The sequence below is a fragment of the Triticum urartu genome, chromosome 2A (genome assembly GCF_056163025.1).
Source record: "Triticum urartu cultivar PI428250 chromosome 2A, HENAU_Tu73, whole genome shotgun sequence".
NCBI classification, from domain to species: domain Eukaryota; kingdom Viridiplantae; phylum Streptophyta; class Magnoliopsida; order Poales; family Poaceae; genus Triticum; species Triticum urartu.
In genome coordinates, this window is record NC_141874.1 from 128,653,905 (window position 1) to 128,675,486 (window position 21,582).

The window sequence follows — 21,582 nt, forward strand, 5'->3', positions numbered from 1 at the left end:
TGCTTTGTGTTATTTGGGTGCTAGTGTTTCCACGATTCCAAAAACTTTATGTGATATGTTAGGTTTCCGTGAATTTAATGATTGTTCTTTAAATTTGCATCTTGCTGATTCCGCTATTAAGAAACCTATGGGAAGGATTAATTATGTTCTTATTTTTGCAAATAGGAATTATGTGCCCGTAGATTTCATTGTTCTTGATATAGGTTGTAATCCTACATGTCCTATTATTCTTGGTAGACCTTTTTTGAACGATTGGTGCAATTATTGATATGGAAGAAGGAAACATTAGATTTCAATTTCCGTTAAGGAAGGGCATGGAACACTTTCAAAGAAATAAAATTAAATTGCCATATGAATCTACTATGAGAGATACTTATGGATTGCATACCAAAGATGATAATACCTAGATCTATTCGTGTTGTTATGCCTAGCTAGGGGCGTTAAACAATAGCGCTTGTTGGGAGGCAACCCAATTTTATTTTTGTTTTTTGATTTTTAGGTTCTGTTTTGAAATTAATAATTCATCTAGCCTCTTATTAGATGTGGTTTTATGTTTAATTACTATTTGTGCCAAGTAAGACCTTTGGGATAGCTTACGGTAATAGTTGATTTGATCTTGCTGAAAAATAGAAACTTTTGCACCCAAGAAAATAATTTTTGTTTTTACTAGAAGAGCGATAAAATACTGATTCTTTTGGCATAAGATTAATAAATAAATTTCTTAGGTATTCCTAATTTTTCAGACTTTTTGGAGTTACATAAGTATTCGAAATATCCAGATTGCTATAGACTCTTCTGTTTTTGACCGATTCTGTTTTCTAGGTATTGTTTGCTCATTTTGATGAATCTATGGGTAGTATCATGAAGGAAAGATGCCCTAGAGACAATAATAAAGTTGTTATTTATATTTCCTTATATCATGATAAATGTTTATTATTGATGCTAGAATTGTATTAACCGGAAACTTAGTACATGTGTGGATACATAGACAAAATAGAGTGTCCCTAGTATGCCTCTACTTGACTAGCTCGTTAATCAAAGATGGTTATGTTTCCTGACCATAGACATGTGTTGTCATTTTATGAAAGGGATCACATCATTAGAGAATGATGTGATGGACAAGACCCATCCATTAGCTTAGCATAATGATCATTTAGTTTTATTGCTATTGCTTTCTTCATGACTTATACATGTTCCTATGACTATGAGATTATGCAACTCCCGAATACCGGAGGAACACTTCGTGTGCTATCAAACGTCACAACGTAACTGGGTGATTATAAAGATGTTCTACAGGTGTCTCCGATGGTGTTTGTTGAGTTGGCATAGATCAAGATTAGGATTTGTCACTCTGAGTATCAGAGAGGTATCTTTGGGCCCTCTCGGTAATGCACATCACTATAGGCCTTGCAAGCAAGGTAACTAATGAGTTAGTTATAGGATGATGCATTAGCAAACACGTAAAGAGACTTGCCGGAAACGAGATTAAACTAGGTATGATGATACCGACAATTGAATCTCAGGCAAGTAACATACCGATGACAAAGGGAATAACATATGTTGTTATGCGGTTTGATCGATAAGGATCTTCATAGAATATGTAGGAGCCAATATGAGCATCCAGGTTCTGCTATTGGTTATTGATTGGAGATGTGTCTCGGTCATGTCTACATAGTTCTCGAACCCGTAGGGTCCGCATGCTTAACGTTTGATGACGATTTATATTATGAGTTATGTGTTTTGGTGACCGAAGTTTGTTCCGAGTCCCGTATGAGATCACGGACATGATGAGGAGTCTCGAAATGGTCGAGAGGTAAAGATTGATATATTGGAAGGTTATATACGGACACCGGAATGGTTCTGAAGAGGATCGGGGATTTTTTCGAGTAACGAGAGGTTACCGGAATCCCCCGGGAAAGTTAATGGGCCTGTTGAGCCATAGTGGAGAGAGGGAGTCTGCCACAGGAGGTGCCCCCCCAAGCCCAAACCTAATTTGACTACGAGTGGGGGTGCCCCCCTTTCCTTCTCCCTCTCCCCCTTTCCCCTTTCCCCTCTCCGTAGTTTGGAAGGAGGGGGGCTGCCCCCTTGGCGCACCCCCTTGGGCCGGCCACCTCCTCCTCCCCCCTTTATATACAGGGGCAGGGGGCACCCCAAAGGCACACCAAGATTTCTCTTAGCCATGTGCGGTGCCCCCGTCTAACAGTGGCATCCGAAGCAGGTCTATGCGTAGATGTTATATGCACGAGTAGAACACAAAGAGTTGTGGGTGATAATTGTCATACTGCTTACCATCAACGTCTTACTTTGATTCGGCGGTATTGTTGGATGAAGCATCCCAGACCGACATTACATGACTGTGTTCATGAGACTGGTTCTAGTGACGTGCTTCGCACACAGGTGGCTGGCGGGTGTATGTTTCTCCAACTTTAGTTGAATCGAGTTTGACTACAGCCGGTCCTTGTTGAAGGTTAAAACAACACACTTGACAAAAAATCGTTCTGGTTTTCATGCGTAGGTAAGAATGGTTCTTGACAGAAGCCCGTAGCAGCCACATAAAACTTGCAACAACAAAGTTGAGGATGTCTAACTTGTTTTTGCAGGGAATGTTGTGATGTGATATGGTCAAGACGTGATAAGATATAAACTGTTGTATGATATGATCATGTTTTGTAAATGTTATCGGCAACTGGCAGGAGCCTTATGGTTGTCGCTTTATTGTATGAAATGCAATCCCCATGTAATTGCTTTACTTTATCACTAAGCGGTAGCGATAGTCGTAGAAGCAATAGTTGGCGAGACGACTACGATGCTACGATGGAGATCAAGGTGTCAAGCCGGTGACAATGGAGATCATGACGGTGCTTTGGAGATGGAGATCAAAGGTACAAGATGATGATGGCCATATCATGTCACATATTTTTGATTGCATGTGATGTTTATCCTTTATGCATATTATTTTGCTTAGTACGGCGGTAGCATTATAGGATGATCCCACACTAAATTTCAAGGTATAAGTGTTCTACGTGAGTATGCACCGTTGCTACAGTTCGTCGTGCCGAGACACCACGTGATGATCGGGTGTGATAAGCTCTATGTTCACATAGAATGGGTGCAAGCCAGTTTTGCACATGCAGAATACTCAAGTTAAACTTGACAAGCCTAGCAGTCGAACGTGAATCATATAGTAGATATGATCAACATAGTGATGTTCACCATTCAAAACTACTCCATCTCACGTGATGATCGGACATGGTTTAGTTGATATGGATCACGTGATCATTTATATGACTAGAGGGATGTCTATCTAAGTGGGAGTTCTTAATTAATATGATTAATTGAACTTTAATTTATCATGATCTTGGTACCTGATAGTTTTTGCATATCTATGTTGTTGTAGATCAATGGCCCATGCTATCGTTCCCTTGAATTTTAATGCATTCCTAGAGAAAGCTAAGTTGAAATATGATGGTAGCAACTACACGGACTGGGTTCGTAACTTGAGGATTATCCTCATTGTTGCATAGAGGAATTACGTCCTGGAAGCACCGCTAGGTGCAAGACCCACTACAGGAGCAACTCCGGACATTATGAACGTTTGGCAGAGCAAAGCTGATGACTACTCGATAGTTCAGTGTGCCATGCTTTACGGATTAGAATAGGGACTTCAAAGACGTTTTGAACAACATGGAACATATGAGATGTTCCAGGAGTTGAAGTTAATATTTCAAGCAAATTCTCGAGTTGAGAGATATGAAGTCTCCAAAAAGTTCTATAGTTGCAAGATAGAGGAGAATAGTTCTGTCAGTGAACACATACTCAGAATGTCTGGGTACCACAACCACTTGACTCAGCTGAGAGTTAATCTTCCTGATGATAGTGTCATTTACAGAGTTCTTCAATCACTGCCGCCAAGCTATAAAGGCTTCGTGATGAACTATAATATGCAAGGATGGAGAAGACTATTTCCCGAGCTCTTTGCGATGCTAAAGGCAGCGTAGGTAGAAATCAAGAAGGAGCATCAAGTGTTGATGGTTAACAAGATCACTAGTTTCAAGAAAAGGGGAAAAGGGAAGAAGGGGAACTTCAAGAAGAACAACAAGCCAGTTGCTGCTCAAGGAAAGAAGCCCAAGTTTGGACCTAAGCCTGAGACTGAGTGCTTCTACTACAAAGGGACTGGTCACTAGAAGCGGAACTGCCCCAAGTATTTGGCGAATAAGAAGGATGGCAAAGTGAAAGGTATATTTGATATACATGTTATTGATGTGTACCTTACTAATGCTCGTAGTAGCGCCTGGGTATTTGATACTGGTTTTGTTGCTCATATTTTGCAACTCGAAAGAGGGGCCACAGATTAAACGAAGATTGGCTAAGGACGAGGTGACGATGCGCGTGGGAAATGGTTCCAAAGTCGATGTGATCGCCGTCGGCACGCTACCTCTACATCTACCGTCGGGGTTAGTTTTAGACCTAAATAATTGTTATTTGGTGCAAGCGTTGGGCATGAACATTATAACTGGATCTTATTTGATGCGAGCCGGTTATTCATTTAAATAAGAGAATAATGGTTTTTCTATTTATATGCGTAATATCTTTTATGGTCATGCACCCTTGATGAGTGGTCTATTTTTGTTGAATCTCGATTGTAGTGATACACATATTCATAATATTGGAGCCAAAAGATGCAAAGCTAATAATGATAGTGCAACTTATTTGAGGCACTGCCGTTTAGGCCATATTGGTGTAAAGCGCATGAATAAACTCCATACTGATGGGCTTTTCGAATCACTTGATGCTTGCGAACCATGCCTCATGGGCGAGATGACTAAAACTCTGTTCTCCGGAACAATGGAGCGAGCAACTGACTTATTGGAAATAATACATACCGATGTATGCGGTCCGATGAGTGTTGAGGCTCGCGGCAGGTATCATTATTTTCTGACCTTCATAGATGATTTGAGAAGATATGGGTATATCTAGTTAATGAAACATAAGTATGAAACATTTGAAAAGTTCAAAGAATTTCAGATTGAAGTGGAAAATCATCGTAACAAGAAAATAGAGTTTCTACGATCTGATCATGGAGGTGAATATTTGAGTTATGAGTTTGGTCTTCATTTGAAACAATGTGGAATAGTTTCACAACTCATGACACCTGGAACACCATAGTGTAATGGTGTGTCGGAACATCATAACCGTACTTTATTGGATATGGTGCGATCTATGATGTCTCTTACTGATTTACCGTTATCGTTTTGGGGTTATGCTTTAGAGACAGCTGCATTCACATTAAATAGGGCACCATCTAAATCCGTTGAGACGACACCATATGAACTATGGTTTGGAAAGAAACCTAAGCTGTCGTTTCTTAAAGTTTGGGGTTGCGATGCTTATGTGAAATAGCTTCAACCTGATAAGCTCGAACCCAAATAAGAGAAATGTGTCTTCATAGGATACCCAAAGGAGATTGTTGGGTACACCTTCTATCACAGATCCGAAGGCAAGATATTTGTTGCTAAGAATGGATCCTTTCTAGAGAAGGAGTTTCTCTTGAAAGAAGTGAGTGGGAGGAAAGTAGAACTTGATGAGGTAATTGTACCTTCTCCTGAATTGGAAAGTAGTTCATCACAGAAATTAGTTCCAGTGATTCCTACACCAATTAGTGAGGAAGCTAATGACGATGATCATGAAACTTCAGATCAAGTTAATATCGAACCTTGTAGGTCAACCAGAGTACGATCCGCACCAGCGTGGTACAGTAATCCTGTTCCGGAGGTCATGTTACTTGACCATGACGAACCTACGGACTATGAGGAAGCGATGATGAGCCCAGATTCCGCGAAATTTCTTGAAGCCATGAAATCCGAGATGGGTCCATGTATGAGAACAAAGTGTGGACTTTGGTTGACTTGCCCGATGATCGGTAAGCCATAGAGAATAAATGGATCTTCAATAAGAAGACTGACGCTGACGGTAATGTTACTGTCTACAAAGCTTGACTTGTCCCAAAAGGTTTTTGACAAGTTTAAGGAGTTGACTATGATGAGACCTTCTCACCCGTAGCAATGCTTAAGTCTATCCGAATCATGTTAGGAATTGCCGCATTTTATTATTATGAAATTTGGCAAATGGATGTCAAAACTACATTCCTTAATGGTTATCTTAAAGAAGAGTCGTATATGATGCAACCAGAAGGTTTTGTCGATCCTAAAGGTGCTAACAAAGTGTGCAAGCTCTAGTGATCCATTTATGGACTGGTGCAAGCCTCTCAGAGTTGGAATATACGCTTTGATAGTGTGATCAAAGCATATGGTTTTATACAGACTTTTGGAGAAGCTTGTATTTACAAGAAAGTGAGTGGGAGCTATGTAGCATTTCTAATGTTATATGTGGATGACATATTGTTGATTGGAAATAATACATAATTTATGGATAGCATAAAAGGATACTTGAATAAGAATTTTTCAATGAAATACCTCGTGAAGATGCTTATATATTGGGCATCAAGATCTATAGAGATAGATCAAGACGCTTAATTGGACTTTCACAAAGCACATACCTTGATAAAGTTTTGAAGAAGTTCAATATGGATTAGTCCAAGAAAGGGTTCTTGCTTGTATTACAAGGTGTGATGTTGAGTCAGACTCAATGCCCGACCACTGCAGAAGACAGAGAGAAAATGAAAGTCATTCCCTATGTCTCAGCCATAGGTTCTATCATGTATGCAATGCTGTGTACCAGACCTGATGTGTGCCTTGCTATAAGTTGTGCAGGGAGGTACCAAAGTAATCCATGAGTGGATCACTGGACAGCGGTCAAGAACATCCTGAAATACCTAAAAAGGACTAAGGATATGTTTCTCGTTTTATGGAGGTGACAAAGAGCTTGTCGTAAATGGTTACATTGATGCAAGCTTTGACACTGATCCGGATGACACTAAGTCACAAACCGGATACGTATTTATATTGAATGGTGGAGCTGTCAGTTGGTGCAGTTCCAAGCAGAGCGTCGTGGCGGGATCTACATGTGAAGCGGAGTACATAGCTGCTTCGGAAGCAGCAAATGAAGGAGTCTAGATGAAGGAGTTTATATCCGATCTAGGTGTAATACCTAGTGCATCGGGTCCAATGAAATTCTTTTGTGATAATACTGGAGCAATTGCCTTGGCGAAGGAATCCAGATTTCACAAGAGAACCAAACACATCAAGAGACACTTCAATTCCATCCATGATCAAGTCAAGGAGGGAGACATAGAGATTTGCATGATACATACAGATCTGAATGTTGCAGACCTGTTGACTAAGCCTCTCTCACGAGCAAAACATGATCAGCACCAAGACTCCATGGGTGTTAGAATCATTACAATGTAGTCTAGATTATTAACTCTAGTGCAAGTGGGAGACTGAAGGAAATATGCCCTAAAGGCAATAATAAAGTTGTTATTTATATTTCCTTATATCATGATAAATGTTTATTATTCATGCTAGAATTGTATTAATCGGAAACGTAGTACATGTGTGGATACATAGACAAAACAGAGTGTCCCTAGTATGCCTCTACTTGACTAGCTCGTTAATCAAAGATGTGTTGTCATTTGATGAACGGGATCACATCATTAGAGAATGATGTGATGGACAAGACCCATCTATTAGCTTAGCATAATGATCGTTTAGTTTTATTGCTATTGCTTTCTTCATGACTTATACATGTTCCTCTGACTATGAGATTATGCAACTCCCGAATACCAGAGGAACACTTTGTGTGCTATCAAACATCATAACGTAACTGGGTGATTATAAATATGCTCTACAGGTGTCTCCGATGGTGTTTGTTGAGTTGGCATAGATCAAGATTAGGATTTGTCACTCCGAGTATTGGAGAGGTATCTGTGGGCCGTCTCGGTAATGCACATCACTATAAGCCTTGCAAGCAATGTAACTAATGAGTTAGTTACGGGATGATGCATTACGGAACGAGTAAAGAGACTTCCGGTAATGAGATTGAACTAGGTATGATGATACCAACGATCGAATCTTGGGCAAGTAACATAGCGATGACAAAGGGAATAACGTATGTTGTTATGCGGTTTGACCGATAAAGATCTTCATAGAATATGTAGGAGCCAATATGAGCATCCAGGTTCCGCTATTGGTTATTGACAGGAGATGTGTCTCGGTCATGTCTACATAGTTCTCGTACCCGTAGGGTCCGTACGCTTAACGTTCGATGACGATTTATATTATGAGTTATGTGTTTTAGTGACCAAAGTTTGTTCGGAGTCCCGGATGAGATCACGGACATGATGAGGAGTCTCAAAATGGTCGAGAGGTAAAGATTGATATATTGGAAGGTTATATACGGACACCGTAATGGTTCTGAAGAAGATCGGGGATTTTTTGGAGTACTATCAGGTTACCGGAATCCCCCGGGAAAGTTAATGGGCCTATTGGGCCATAGTGGAGAGAGGGAGGCTGCCACAGGAGGTGTCGCCCCCCAAGCCCAAACCGAATTGGACTACAGGTGGGGGCCACGGCCCCCCTTTCCTTCCCCCTCTCCCCCCTTTCCCCTTTCCCCTGTTCGTAGTTTGGAAGGAGGGGGTGCCAAATCCTACTTGGACTAGGATTCCAAGTACGAATCCCCCCCTTGGCGTGCCCCCTTGGGCTGGCCACCTCCTCCTTCCCCCCTTTATATACGGGTGCGGGGGGCACCCCAAAGGCACTCCAAGATTTCTCTTAGACGTGTGCGGTGCCCCCCTTGGCCCCTCCATAGTTTACCACCTCGGTCATATTGTCGTAGTGCTTAGGCAATGCCCTGCGCGGATCACAGCACCAACACTGTCGCCACACCGTCATGCTGACGGAACTCTCCCTTGACCCTCCACTGGATCAAGAGCTCGAAGGATGTCATCGTGTTGAACGTGTGCTGAACACGGAGGTACCTTACATTCGGTACTTGGATTGGTTGGATCGAGAAGAAGTTCGACTACATCAACCGCGTTAACATAACGCTTCCGCTTTTGGTCTACGAGGGTATGTGGACACACTCTCCCGTCTCGTTGCTATGCATCTCCTAGATAGATCTCGCGTGACCGTAGGAATTTTTTTGAATTACTACGTTCCCCAACATATCGGGGGGGGTATGAACCATGGAAAAGTTGTAATACAGTAGATACTACACCAATTTAAATAAAGAATGAGTTCACAACAGTACCAAAAGTGGTGATTTATTTTCTTATACTAACGGAGCTTATGAGATTTTTTGTTGAGTTTTGTGTTGTGAAGTTTTCAAGTATTGGGTAAGGATTTGATGGACTATGGAATAAGGAGTGGCAAGAGCCTAAGCTTGGGGATGCCCAAGGCACCCCGAGGTAATATTCAAGGACAACCAAGAGCCTAAGCTTGGGGATGCCCCGGATGGCATCCCCTCTTTCGTCTTCGTCTATCGGTAACTTTACTTGAGGCTATATTTTTATTCACCACATGATATGTGTTTTGCTTGGAGCCTCTTGTATGATTTGAGTCTTTGCTTTTTAGTTTGCCACAATTATCCTTGTTGTACACACCTTTTGAGAGAGACACGCATGAATCGTGATTTATTAGAATACTCTATGTGCTTCACTTATATCTTATGAGCTAGGCAATTTTGCTCTAGTGCTTCACTTATATCTGTTTAGAGCATGACAGTGGTTTTATTTTATAGAAATTATTGAACTCTCATGCTTCACTTATATTATTTTGAGAGTCTTTAAATAGCATGGTAATTTCCTTTGGTTATAAATTCAGTCCTTATATGATAGGCATCCAAGAGGGATATAATAAAAACTTTCATATAAAGTGCATTGAATACTATGAGAAGTTTGATTCTTTATGATTGTTTTCAGATATGAAGATGGTGATATTAGAGTCATGCTAGTGAGTAATTGTGAATTTGAGAAATACTTGTGTTAAAGTTTGTGATTCCCGTAGCATGCACGTATGGTGAACCGTTATGTGATGAAGTCGGAGCATGATTTATTTATTGATTGTCTTCCTTATGAGTGGCGGTCGGGGACGAGCGATGGTCTTTTCCTACCAATCTATCCCCCTAGGAGCTTGTGCATAGTACTTCGTTTCGATAGCTAATAGATTTTTGCAATAAGTATGTGAGTTTGACTAATGTTGAGTCTACGGATTATACGCACTCTCACCCTTCCACCATTGCTAGCCTCTCTAGTACCGTGCAACTTTCGCCGGTACCATAAACCCACCATATACCTTCCTGAAAAAGCCACCATACCTACCTATTAAGGCATTTCCATAGCCATTCCGATATATATTGCCATGCAACTTTCCACCAGTCCGTTTATTATGACACGTTCCATCATTGTCGTATTGCTTTGCATGATCATGTAGTTGACATCATATTTGTGGCAAAGCCACCATTCATAATTCTTTCATACATGTCACTCTTGATTCATTGCACATCCCGGTACACCGCCGAAGGCATTCACATAGAGTCGTATTTTGTTCTAAGTATTGAGTTGTAATTCTTGAGTTGTAAGTAAATAATAGTGTGATGATCTTCATTATTAGAGCATTGTCCCATGCAAGGAAAGGATTATGGAGACTATGATTCCCCCACAAGTCAGGATGAGACTCCAGATGAAAAAAACGGAGGCCAAAAAATGAGAGAAGGCCCAAATAAAAAAATCAAAGAAAAGAGAGAAGGGGCAATGCTACTATCCTTTTACCACACTTGTGCTTCAAAGTAGCACCATGATCTTCATGATAGAGAGTCTCCTATATTGTCACTTTCATATACTAGTGGGAATTTTCATTATAGAACTTGGCTTGTATATTACAATGATGGGCTTCCTCAAATTTCCCTAGGTCTTCGTGAGCAAGCGAGTTGGATGCACACCCACTTAGTTTCTTTTTGAGCTTTCATAAACTTATAGCTCTAGTTCATCCGTTGCATGGCAATCCCTACTCACTCACATTCATATATTTTGATGGGCATTTCCATAGCTCGTTGATACACCTAGTTGATGTGACACTATCTCCTTCTTTTTGTCTTCTCCACAACCACCATCTATTCCACTGTAGCGACCCGATCCCAATGGACCGTAGTCTCTCTGCTTAGGTGACATCCCTGGATCGATATTGCTGACACGCACAGTACTCGAGGATTTATTGCAGAGTTCAATCACACACTTATTACAACAAGTGTCTCAATCGAGTACTATTACAATAATATGGCTGAAGGCCATCTAAATGAGATAACTGCGGAAGCTTCATAGATATCTGAGCCAGTCCAACTCCATGGCAAAATTGAGTGCATGACAACGACCTATCGCACCTTACCCTTCGTCTAAAAACTCTACAACATGATACGTTGCAGCCGTGTAGGTCATCACATGGAATATGCTGGCAAGATAACACTACAGAGCAATGAACAAATAACAGCTATCACTACATGCATATTTGGCTGGTGGAGGTTCTACGATTATCATTTGCATAAAGCTAATTTTTTCCCTACAACAAAGGAATATATTTTATTTAACTACAAAGTTTGATGACACTATTGAGAAGGTACCCCCAACTCAATCCCAAATTAACATTAATAACCCAACAAAATTCAGTAAGTAAAGTGATGAGATCAACCAATAACTCAAATACCAGATACTCAAGATGTCCATAACCGGGGAGACGGCTAACCATGATTAGTTTATACACTCTACAGAGGTTTGCGCACTTTTCCCCACAAGACTCAATCTCCTCCGTTGTATTTCTCGCACTGCATGATGTTTGAGAAATGGATGACCGAGACACAGTCTTTTCGAAGAGGTCCCCTTAATCGAGAGATAGGCCGGTACACCTACAATTCCCCTACATCTACTAGCCTATCATGGAAAGGATTCCCACAACTTACTCAACTATGCCAGAGCCCATAATGGCTTGTGGCTGCACACGGAAGTTTCTAGCATGAATAATCTTATGATCCCTTTGAGCCTGGGTGGCATTCCATAGGTTGATCACACGGGTTCCCCGGGATCTCCTAGGACAACACTGGATTCCCCAGGTGCCCGCAACTAATCCACCCAGATGTGTATTAAAGTAACCACCTTAAGTTTCCCTTAGTTATAAATAACTCTCACATCTTTCATGAATCTCACATACCAATCCACGTCTACTAGCATAGCAAAGTAGTGCAAGCATAACGCAATAATACCCGGGGTCTGAATATAAGACAATAGGTTCCTACCTCATCAACCACTTCCCAATACCCACATGTTATCGAAATCCTACTCATGCAATGTTTGAGGGTTGAAAATAATGCATAAAAACTGGGTAAATAAGGGATATGATCAAAGTGTTACTTGCCTTGCTGACGATCGGAAAACCCTAGAGATTCGTAGTAGCAAGCCGCGCACTCCGGAAACTCTATCGTGAACAAACAATAGCATACATAAGAACTCAAGCATAAGATGCAGAGGTAAAACCAAAAGAAAAGATCTAAACAGAAAGTTAAGTGAAGAGCTTCGATTTGCAAAAAGAATCACTCGAATCGGAGTTACGAAACTCAAACTACGATCAAAAGAAGTTCAAATTCAAATCTGCTTGAAACAAAATTTTAAATTTTCAAAATCAAGTTCAAGTTGTTTATCTGGATAGAGGGGATCAAGACAAAGAAATTGGTGTTGGTTTCACTGGATTTGGATAAACGAGCAAAAAGTAGTGAGGGTTTGAAGATCAGGGACTAATTTGCGATGAAAATAATTACGGATAGGTCCTTGGCTGAAAATTAAGCTAAAAAGAAAATTCTAACGAACGAATGTTCGCTAACAGAAACTAACGAACGAATTCATTCGTTAACCGAACGAATCGGGTGAACGTTCACTAAAACAACATAACCAAAAAATAAACCGATCTAATACGCAAAACTGAAAAAAAACCATGGCGGGTTTTGCGGTTTTATGTCGGTTCGAGGAAGAAGACCGGCGGCGGCTACTCCGGCGAGGGCGGCGGCAGCGGCGGGAAGCGATTGATACGTCTCCAACGTATCTATAATTTTTGATTGCTCCATGCCATATTATCTACTGTTTTGAACATTATTGGGCTTTATTATCCACTTTTATATTATTTTTGGGACTAACCTATTAACCGGAGGCCCAGCCCAGAATTGTTGTTTTTGCCTGTTTTAGGGTTTTGAAGAAAAGGAAAATTAAGCGGACTCCAAACGGGATGAAACCTTCGGGAACGTGATTTTCTCAACAGATAAGACCCGGGAGACTTGGAACCTACGTCAAGGCACGAAACAGGAGGCCACGAGGTAGGGGGGCGCGCCCTACCCTACCAGGCGCGCCCCCACCCTCGTGGCCCCCCTGTTGCTCCACCGACGTACTTCTTCCTCCTATATATATCCACGTACCCCAAATGATCAGAAAGGGTGCCAAAACCCTAATTCCACCGCCGTAACTTTCTGTATCCACGAGATCCCATCTTGGGGCCTGTTCCGGAGCTCCGCCGGAGGGGGCATCGATCATGGAGGGCTTCTACATCAACACCATAGCCTCTCCGATGAAGTGTGAGTAGTTTACCTCAGACCTACAGGTCCATAGTTAGTAGCTAGATGGCTTCTTCTTTCTTTTTGGATCTCAATACAATGTTCTCCCCTCTCTTGTGGAGAACTATTCGATGTAATCTTCTTTTTGCGGTGTGTTTGTTGAGATCGATGAATTGTGGGTTTATGATCAAGTCTATCTATGAATAATATTTGAATCTTCTCTGAATTGTTTTATGTATGATTGGTTATCTTTGCAAGTCTCTTCGAATTATCAGTTTGGTTTGGCCTACTAGATTGATCTTTCTTGCAATGGGAGAAGTGCTTAGCTTTGGGTTCAATCTTGCAGTGTCCTTTTCCGGTGACAGTAAGGGCAGCAAGGAACGTACTGTATTGTTGCCATCGAGGATAACAAGATGGCGTTTTCTTCATATTGCATGAGTCTATCCCTCTACATCATGTCATCTTGCTTAAGGCGTTACTCTGTTTTTAACTTAACACTCTAGATGCATGCTGGATAGCGGTCGATGAGTGGAGTAATAGTAGTAGATGCAGGCAGGAGTCGGTCCACTTGTCTCGGACGTGATGCCTATATACATGATCATGCCTAGATATTCTCATAATTATGCTCAATTCTGTCAATTGCTCAACAGCAATTTGTTCACCCACCGTAGAATACTTATGCTCTCGAGAGAAGCCACTAGTGAAACCTATGGCCCCCGGGTCTATCTTTATCATACTGTTCTCCTACTACTTTGCTATTTACTTTGCCTTTATTTCACTTTGCATCTTTATCATAAAAATACCAAAAATATTATCTTTATCATATCTATCAGATATCACTCTCGTAAGTGGCCCTATAGGGATTGACAACCCCTACTTGCGTTGGTTGCAAGGATTTATTTGTTTTGTGCAGGTATGAGGGACTTGCGCGTAGCCTCCTACTGGATTGATACCTTGGTTCTCAAAAACTGGGGGAAATACTTATGCTACTTTGCTGCATCATCCCCTCCTCTTTGGGGAAAACCAACGCAGTGCTCAAGAGGTAGCAAGAAGGATTTCTGGCGCCGTTGCCAGGGAGGTCTTCGCAAAAGTCAACATACCAAGTACCCATCACATACCCCTATCTCCCGCATTACATTATTTGCCATTTGCCTCTCGTTTTCCTCTCCCCCACTTGACCCTTGCCGTTTTATTTGCCCTCTCTCTGTATCCTCCCTCTCTTTTTCTTCTTGCCCGCTTTTCCTCCACCATGTCTGAATCAAAAATGGTTAGGGGCTCTCTCCCAAGTCATAGTACTTTGGACAACCCGTCTATTCTCGCTAAACTCATAAATAAAAATACTATGGAAAACCTACCGGAGTTATCAATGAGAATATTAATAATTTTGATGATGATGATTCTGGAATTTTTCGTTATTTACTTGATGAATCTTTGAAAGATGCTTGGTATAGACTATTAAGGATAAGGGCTAGTTATGTGCCTCAATACCAAATTGAAGTCTACTTAAAAAGTTTTTATATTGCCCTTCCTTCCTCTTTTAAGCATGTCTTAGATTCTATATTTGAAGAAGGTTTTCTAGAAGGGGATGTCGTAGACACTTATGAAAAAATGAAAACTATATTTGGTCACCCCATGAATGAGAAAGTTGAATCTACATCTCTTTTACTCTCTTACCAAAAAGAATCTATTAAAGAGATAAAGGCTAGCCTAGATACAAATTTCTGTAACATACTTAATCTTTCCTATACCATTAATAGCCATGTGCTTTAGCAAAATATAAGGATCAATTCTATAGATAGCAATTTTGCTCTTTTCTTTCCTACTACCAAAGATGGCAATACCTAGATCTATTCTTGCTTGTTATGCCTAGCTAGGGGCGTTAAACAATAGCGCTTGTTGGGAGGCAACCCAATTTTATTTTTATTCCTTGATTTTTGCTCCTGTTTAGTAATAAATAATTTATATAGCCTCTATTTTGGTTGTGTTTTTTGTGTTTAATTAGTGTTTGTGCCAAGTAGAACCGTTGGGAAGACTTGGGGAAAGTCTTGTTGAACTTGCTGTAAAAAAACAGAAACTTTAGCGCTCACGAGTTTGGAAAGTGATATTTAGTTAATTATTTTTTCAGATGATTAATAGATAAATGCCTCACGTCCAGCAATTTATTTTAGAATTTTTGGGGTTCCAGATCTTGCGCTAGCTACAGATTACTACAGACTGTTCTGTTTTTGACAGATTCTGTTTTTCGTGTGTTGTTTGCTTATTTTGATGAATCTATGGCTAGTAAAATAGTTTATAAACCATAGAGAAGTTGGAATACAGTAGGTATAACACCAATATAAATAAATAATGAGTTCATTACAGTACCTTGAAGTGGTCTTTTGTTTTCTTTCGCTAACGGAGCTCACGAGATTTTCTACTTTAAGTTTTGTGTTGTGAAGTTTTCATGTTTTGGGTAAAGATTTGATGGATTATGGAACAAGGAGTGGCAAGAGCCTAAGCTTGGGGATGCCCATGGCACCCCCAAGATAATCTAAGGACACCTAAAAGCCAAAGCTTGGGGATGCCCCGGAAGGCATCCCCTCTTTTGTCTACTTCTATCGGTAACTTTACTTGGAGCTATATTTTTATTCGCCACATGATATGTGTTTTGCTTGGAGCGTCTTGTATTATTTGAGTCTTTATTTGTTAGTTTACCACAATCATCCTTGCTGTACACACCTTTTGAGAGAGCCATACATGATTTGGAATTTGCTAGAATACTCTCTGTGCTTCGCTTATATCTTTTGAGTTATATTATTTTGCTCTAGTACTTCACTTATTTAAAGACATTACAACTGTGCACTTTCCAGACCCTCTCAGGCCATCAACAGTTTTGACCGTTCGATCTGGACTTTTGGACGTGGCTGGCCGTTTGATCTATTTGCAATCTCTCCTGAGCTTCGGTTGATGTATAGGGAGCGCTACAACGGACTGGGCCGATGCTCCCGTGACAAAATCGGTAGCCTGTTATTAATTGGGCCAACTGGGCCCTTGAATCTGGGGTGTCTGTGGTTTCAGCATGCATCATCATTTCTTCCCTAAAAAATGTGTTATCTATTCCCTCAAAAAAATGCATCATCTCTTTCTAATAAAACGTGCACGCGGAACCTCGAGTTTGATGACAACGGACTCCACCACGCGATGTTGACCTTTCGCCGGGCTGCCGATGCGAAGTCAGGCGTGTCTATGCCATTTTCCCTCGTCTGGCGCGAGCGACGGGGCCATTGTTGGGCGAGGCGAACGGGCGGTGACGGGGGATGCCAATGGTCACGTATCAATTCGATTCCACTCGATGCCGATTGAGGGAGTAATTCACCGACAAGGATTTAATGGCAATCGATGTCGTACCACTCGCGTGCCTCCGATAATTGCAAAGGTCAGTTACCACGTGCTCCCATTTCTTCTTCCAGTCCACACAAGTTCATATATTCCCGGCATCAAAGGATTCTTCTCCTCCACGACCCCTTCCTCTCCGTCCACGATGCAGGGATTAGGCCCGAGGGAGGGAGCGACCCTACTGCTAGAGAGCACGACCTCGCCGCTGAGGAGGACAGCCACCACGACCATTCGGTTGCATCAGCTCCCCCCTCCCACCAGCGAATTGATTGTCACACAGTAGTTGTCTCCGGGTTGAGGGCTTGCCGGAGTCGCGGCTCCACAGATTTTCTTTCCCACCTATAGCCCACTGTTTCTACATCCAATTTGACTCGATGAAGTTTTTCTTTCTCACGATTTGAGCAGGTCCCCCAATCGTAGTGTTGAAGACTGGTTCTGGTGGGTTGAGTTCATCTACGTTGCTGCTTTATCTTATCCTTACTATGTATTTTTTCCTTCTCCATCCTCTCTTCCACCGAATTATGAATAAGCAATTTTTTTCTTATTGCTGCTGTTTTTTCGTGCTTCCAAATTGGTGCAAGTACGATAAGAAAGGATTAGTGTTGTTCTAGTAGTGCTATAGGTTGGATCAGGGAATTCCTAAAGCTCAGGATTCCAATGGTTATCAGCAAAATGGTAGTGTATACTCTCATATCTCATCTTATTATCTTAACATGCATGTATATGTGCCTATGATTTGTAAAACTCCACGTGCTTTTGTAGATAATAAATGCTTGCTCTCATCAAAACACAACGACTAACTGCACTAGAAAACTAAATCATGTGGGTTACCATGTCCTCCTAATGTATGCACATGAATAATCGTAAGATTACCATCACATCTATGGTTTCTCAAGTAAAGAGGCTAAAACATTTTATTCCATGTGTCAATTATTCTATACCGTCTAGTTATATAATATCTGACATCGTTATGTTTTTCCTAAAGACTAGAATAAAGTGATATATTAGAAGCCCATTAGAGCATTCCTGATGAAAAGAGATCACATTAAATTATTTTTTAAATCTTAAACATGAACACATTATTAGTTTAAACAAACAAGATAGTATTTAGAGCTAACTATGTTTATTGCACATTCTTTTGGCAAAAAATAATTTTTTATGTTGTAAAGGGTGATTTTTTAAAAGAAATTATTATGTTAGTGGATCACTTGTAAGTTCATATAAATATACTTTGCCACATCTATCAAGGAATTGTAATTTAATATGTTTAAACTCCACCAAATATTTATATTATCCATTTTTTCAGATAAGTATATGCTATTCTCAACTGAAGGAGTCTTTACAACTAATGTTGCTACTATGTTATATGGGCTTTACATAGATTTTTAGCGTACTGGTTTTAATTAGTAGTTCTACTTGATGATATTCCTGCATGTTGCCATTTCAAATTTTCCTTCATATTTCTTGTGATGGTTCTCAGAACTAAGCATGTACATGCATGATGTGTTTCTTCTGCTGGTACGATTGATGTGTATGCAGCTTTGAAAACTTCGATTTACTTTGAAATACTCTTATGTTTTGTTAAAATGCACGGGTTTGGCAACACCCATCATCATTGATTATATATTGATGTTACCTTTTCCCACAATTCTCTATTTACATGAATGGATGAAAAAATGCATGAAGGCCATTAGCTTGTCCGACTTTGTAAAACCATGCCATTGTTGTTGAGTTTCAGTTAGATCCTTATGTAATAATAATTCGTCCGTTTTAGATTGAATCCAACCGCATTGAGGCACCACTCGAGCCATGACATGGATGGACCAGAGGGTCCCACTTTCATTCCGAGAACTATGACTAGAAGTCATCTTTCTACCAGTTTTGTTACATTAGCCATTGGAGAGAGAGAGAGGAGCTGATTGCAGGATACTAAAACCTTTCCTGGCTGCCAAAGCTCCCTCATCGCCATGCTGGACATTATCAACTTTTTTTAAAAGAAAGCCATTAATCACTTACCCATGTATATTATCCATATAATTTTGGTTATCTGGGAATAAGAAGGCACTTAGATATGGGTTATAAAGGTGGCATATTTTATCTAATATTCTTCTACCTGGCTATGTTAATTTATTCATGTATCATTTTGCTCTTTTGATAAGGAAGGCGTTGGTGCTGCTTATACAATGGAGTGCTATTGGTTGGGGGCTTGGTTTGCTGCAGAAAAACCTTGCTATTCATGCGAAGCTTTCCTGCTATTCTTCCTCATGTGTATTATTTCCTGTGTAACTATAGTTGTTGCCATCATTATGCTATTATGTAAGATTTGGACACCCAGAATGGGTACAATTAACCAAAAAGCAATTTTCTCTAAAATTTTGCTTCTTATCCACTAATGATCTGATAGAAATAAAACTAAAAAATATAATCGTTTGCAGAGTGCATCATGCATGTGTCCCTTTTCTTATAGTAATAATACCAATTAAATTCTTTTATTCTTTTGTAAACCGATTAGATTACTAATTTCAACATATTATGTATTCCCTGTATCGGTTTATCTAGGAAAAAAGTTCAATGTGCACTACTTTGAAGAAACACTTCATTTAAATTTTATTTTCACGTCATAAGTGCCTAGCAATCTATTGTAAAAACGGACGGACGCTGCAACGCCCGCCTTCCACGATCTAGTATCTTTTAGAGCACGGTGGTGGATTTTTTTTATAGAAACTATTGATCTCTCATGCTTCACTTAGATTATTTTGAGGGTCTTAAATAGCATGGTAATTTGCTTAAAATCCTAATATGCTTGGTATACAAGATTAAGAATAAAACTTTCTTATGAGTGTGTTGAATACTATGATAAGTTTGATACTTGATAATTGTTTTGAGATATGAAGATGGTGATATTAAAGTTGTGCTGGTTGAGTAGTTGTGAATTTGAGAAATACTTGTGTTGAAGTTTGTGATTCCTGTAGCATGCACGTATGGTGAACCGTTATGTGATGAAGTCGGAGCATGATTTATTTATTGATTGTCTTCCTTATGAGTGGTGGTCGGGGACGAGCGATGGTCTTTTCCTACCAATCTATCCCCCTAGGAGCATGCGCGTAATACTTTGCTTTGATAACTTGTAGATTTTTGCAATAAGTATATGAGTTCTTTATGACTAATGTTGAGTCCATGGATTATACGCACTCTCACCCTTCCACCTTTGCTAGCCTCTCTAATACCACGCACCTTTCGCCGGTATCATACACACACCATATACCTTCCTCAAAACAGCCACCATACCTACCTATTATGGCATTTCCATAGCCATTCTGAGATATATTGCCATGCAACTTTCCACCGTTCCGTTTATCATGACACACTCCATCATTATCATATTGCTTAGCATGATCATGTAGTTGACATCGTATTTGTGGCAAAGCCACTGCTCATAATTCTTTCATACATGTCACTCATGAGTCATTGCATATCCTGATACACCGCCGGAGCCATTCATATAGAATCATATTTTGTTCTAAGTACCGAGTTGTAATTCTTGAGTTGTAAGAAAAATAAAAGTGTGATGATCATCATTATTAGAGCATTGTCCCAGTGAGGAAAGGATGATGGAGACTATGATTCCCCCACAAGTCGGGATGAGACTCCGGACAAAAAAAATAAAGAAAAGCGGCCATAAAAAAGAAAAGAGAAAAGGCCCACAGAAAAAATGAGAGAAAAAGAGAGAAGGGACAATGCTACTATCCTTTTACCACACTTGTGCTTCAAAGTAGCACCATGATCTTCATAGTAGAGAGTCTCTCATGTTATCACTTTCATATACTAGTGGGAATTTTTCATTATAGAACTTGACTTGTATATTCCAATGATGGGCTTCCTCAAATTGCCCTAGGTCTTCATGAGCAAGCAAGTTGGATGCACACCCACTTAGTTTCTTTTTAAGCTTTCATATACTTATAGCTCTAGTGCATCCGTTGCATGGCAATCCCTACTCACTCACATTAATATCTATTTATGGGCATCTCCATAGCCCGTTGATACGCCTAGTTGATGTGAGACTATCTTCTACCTTTTTGTCTTCTCCACAACCACCACTCTATTCCACCTATAGTGCTATATCCATGGCTCATGCTCATGTATTGCGTGAAAATTGATTTTTTTTGAGAATGTCAAAAGTATGAAACAACTGCTTGGCTTGTCATCGAGGTTGTGCATGATTTAAATATTTTGTGTGGTGAAGATGGAGCATAGCCAGACTATATGATTTTGTAGGGATAACTTTCTTTAGCCATGTTATTTTGAGAAGACATAATTGCTTAGTTAGTATGCTTGAAGTATTATTATTTTTATGTCAATATGAACTTTTGTCTTGAATCTTCCAGATCTGAATATTCATACCACAATTAAGAAGAATTACATTAAAATTATGCCAAGTAGCACTCGGCATCAAAAATTCTGTTTTTATCATTTACCTACTCGAGGACGAGCAGGAATTAAGCTTGGGGTTGCTTGATACGTCTCCAACGTATCTATAATTTTTGATTGCTCCATGCCATATTATCTACTGTTTTGAACATTATTGGGCTTTATTATCCACTTTTATATTTTTTGGGACTAACCTATTAACCGGAGGCCCAACCCAGAATTGTTGTTTTTGCCTGT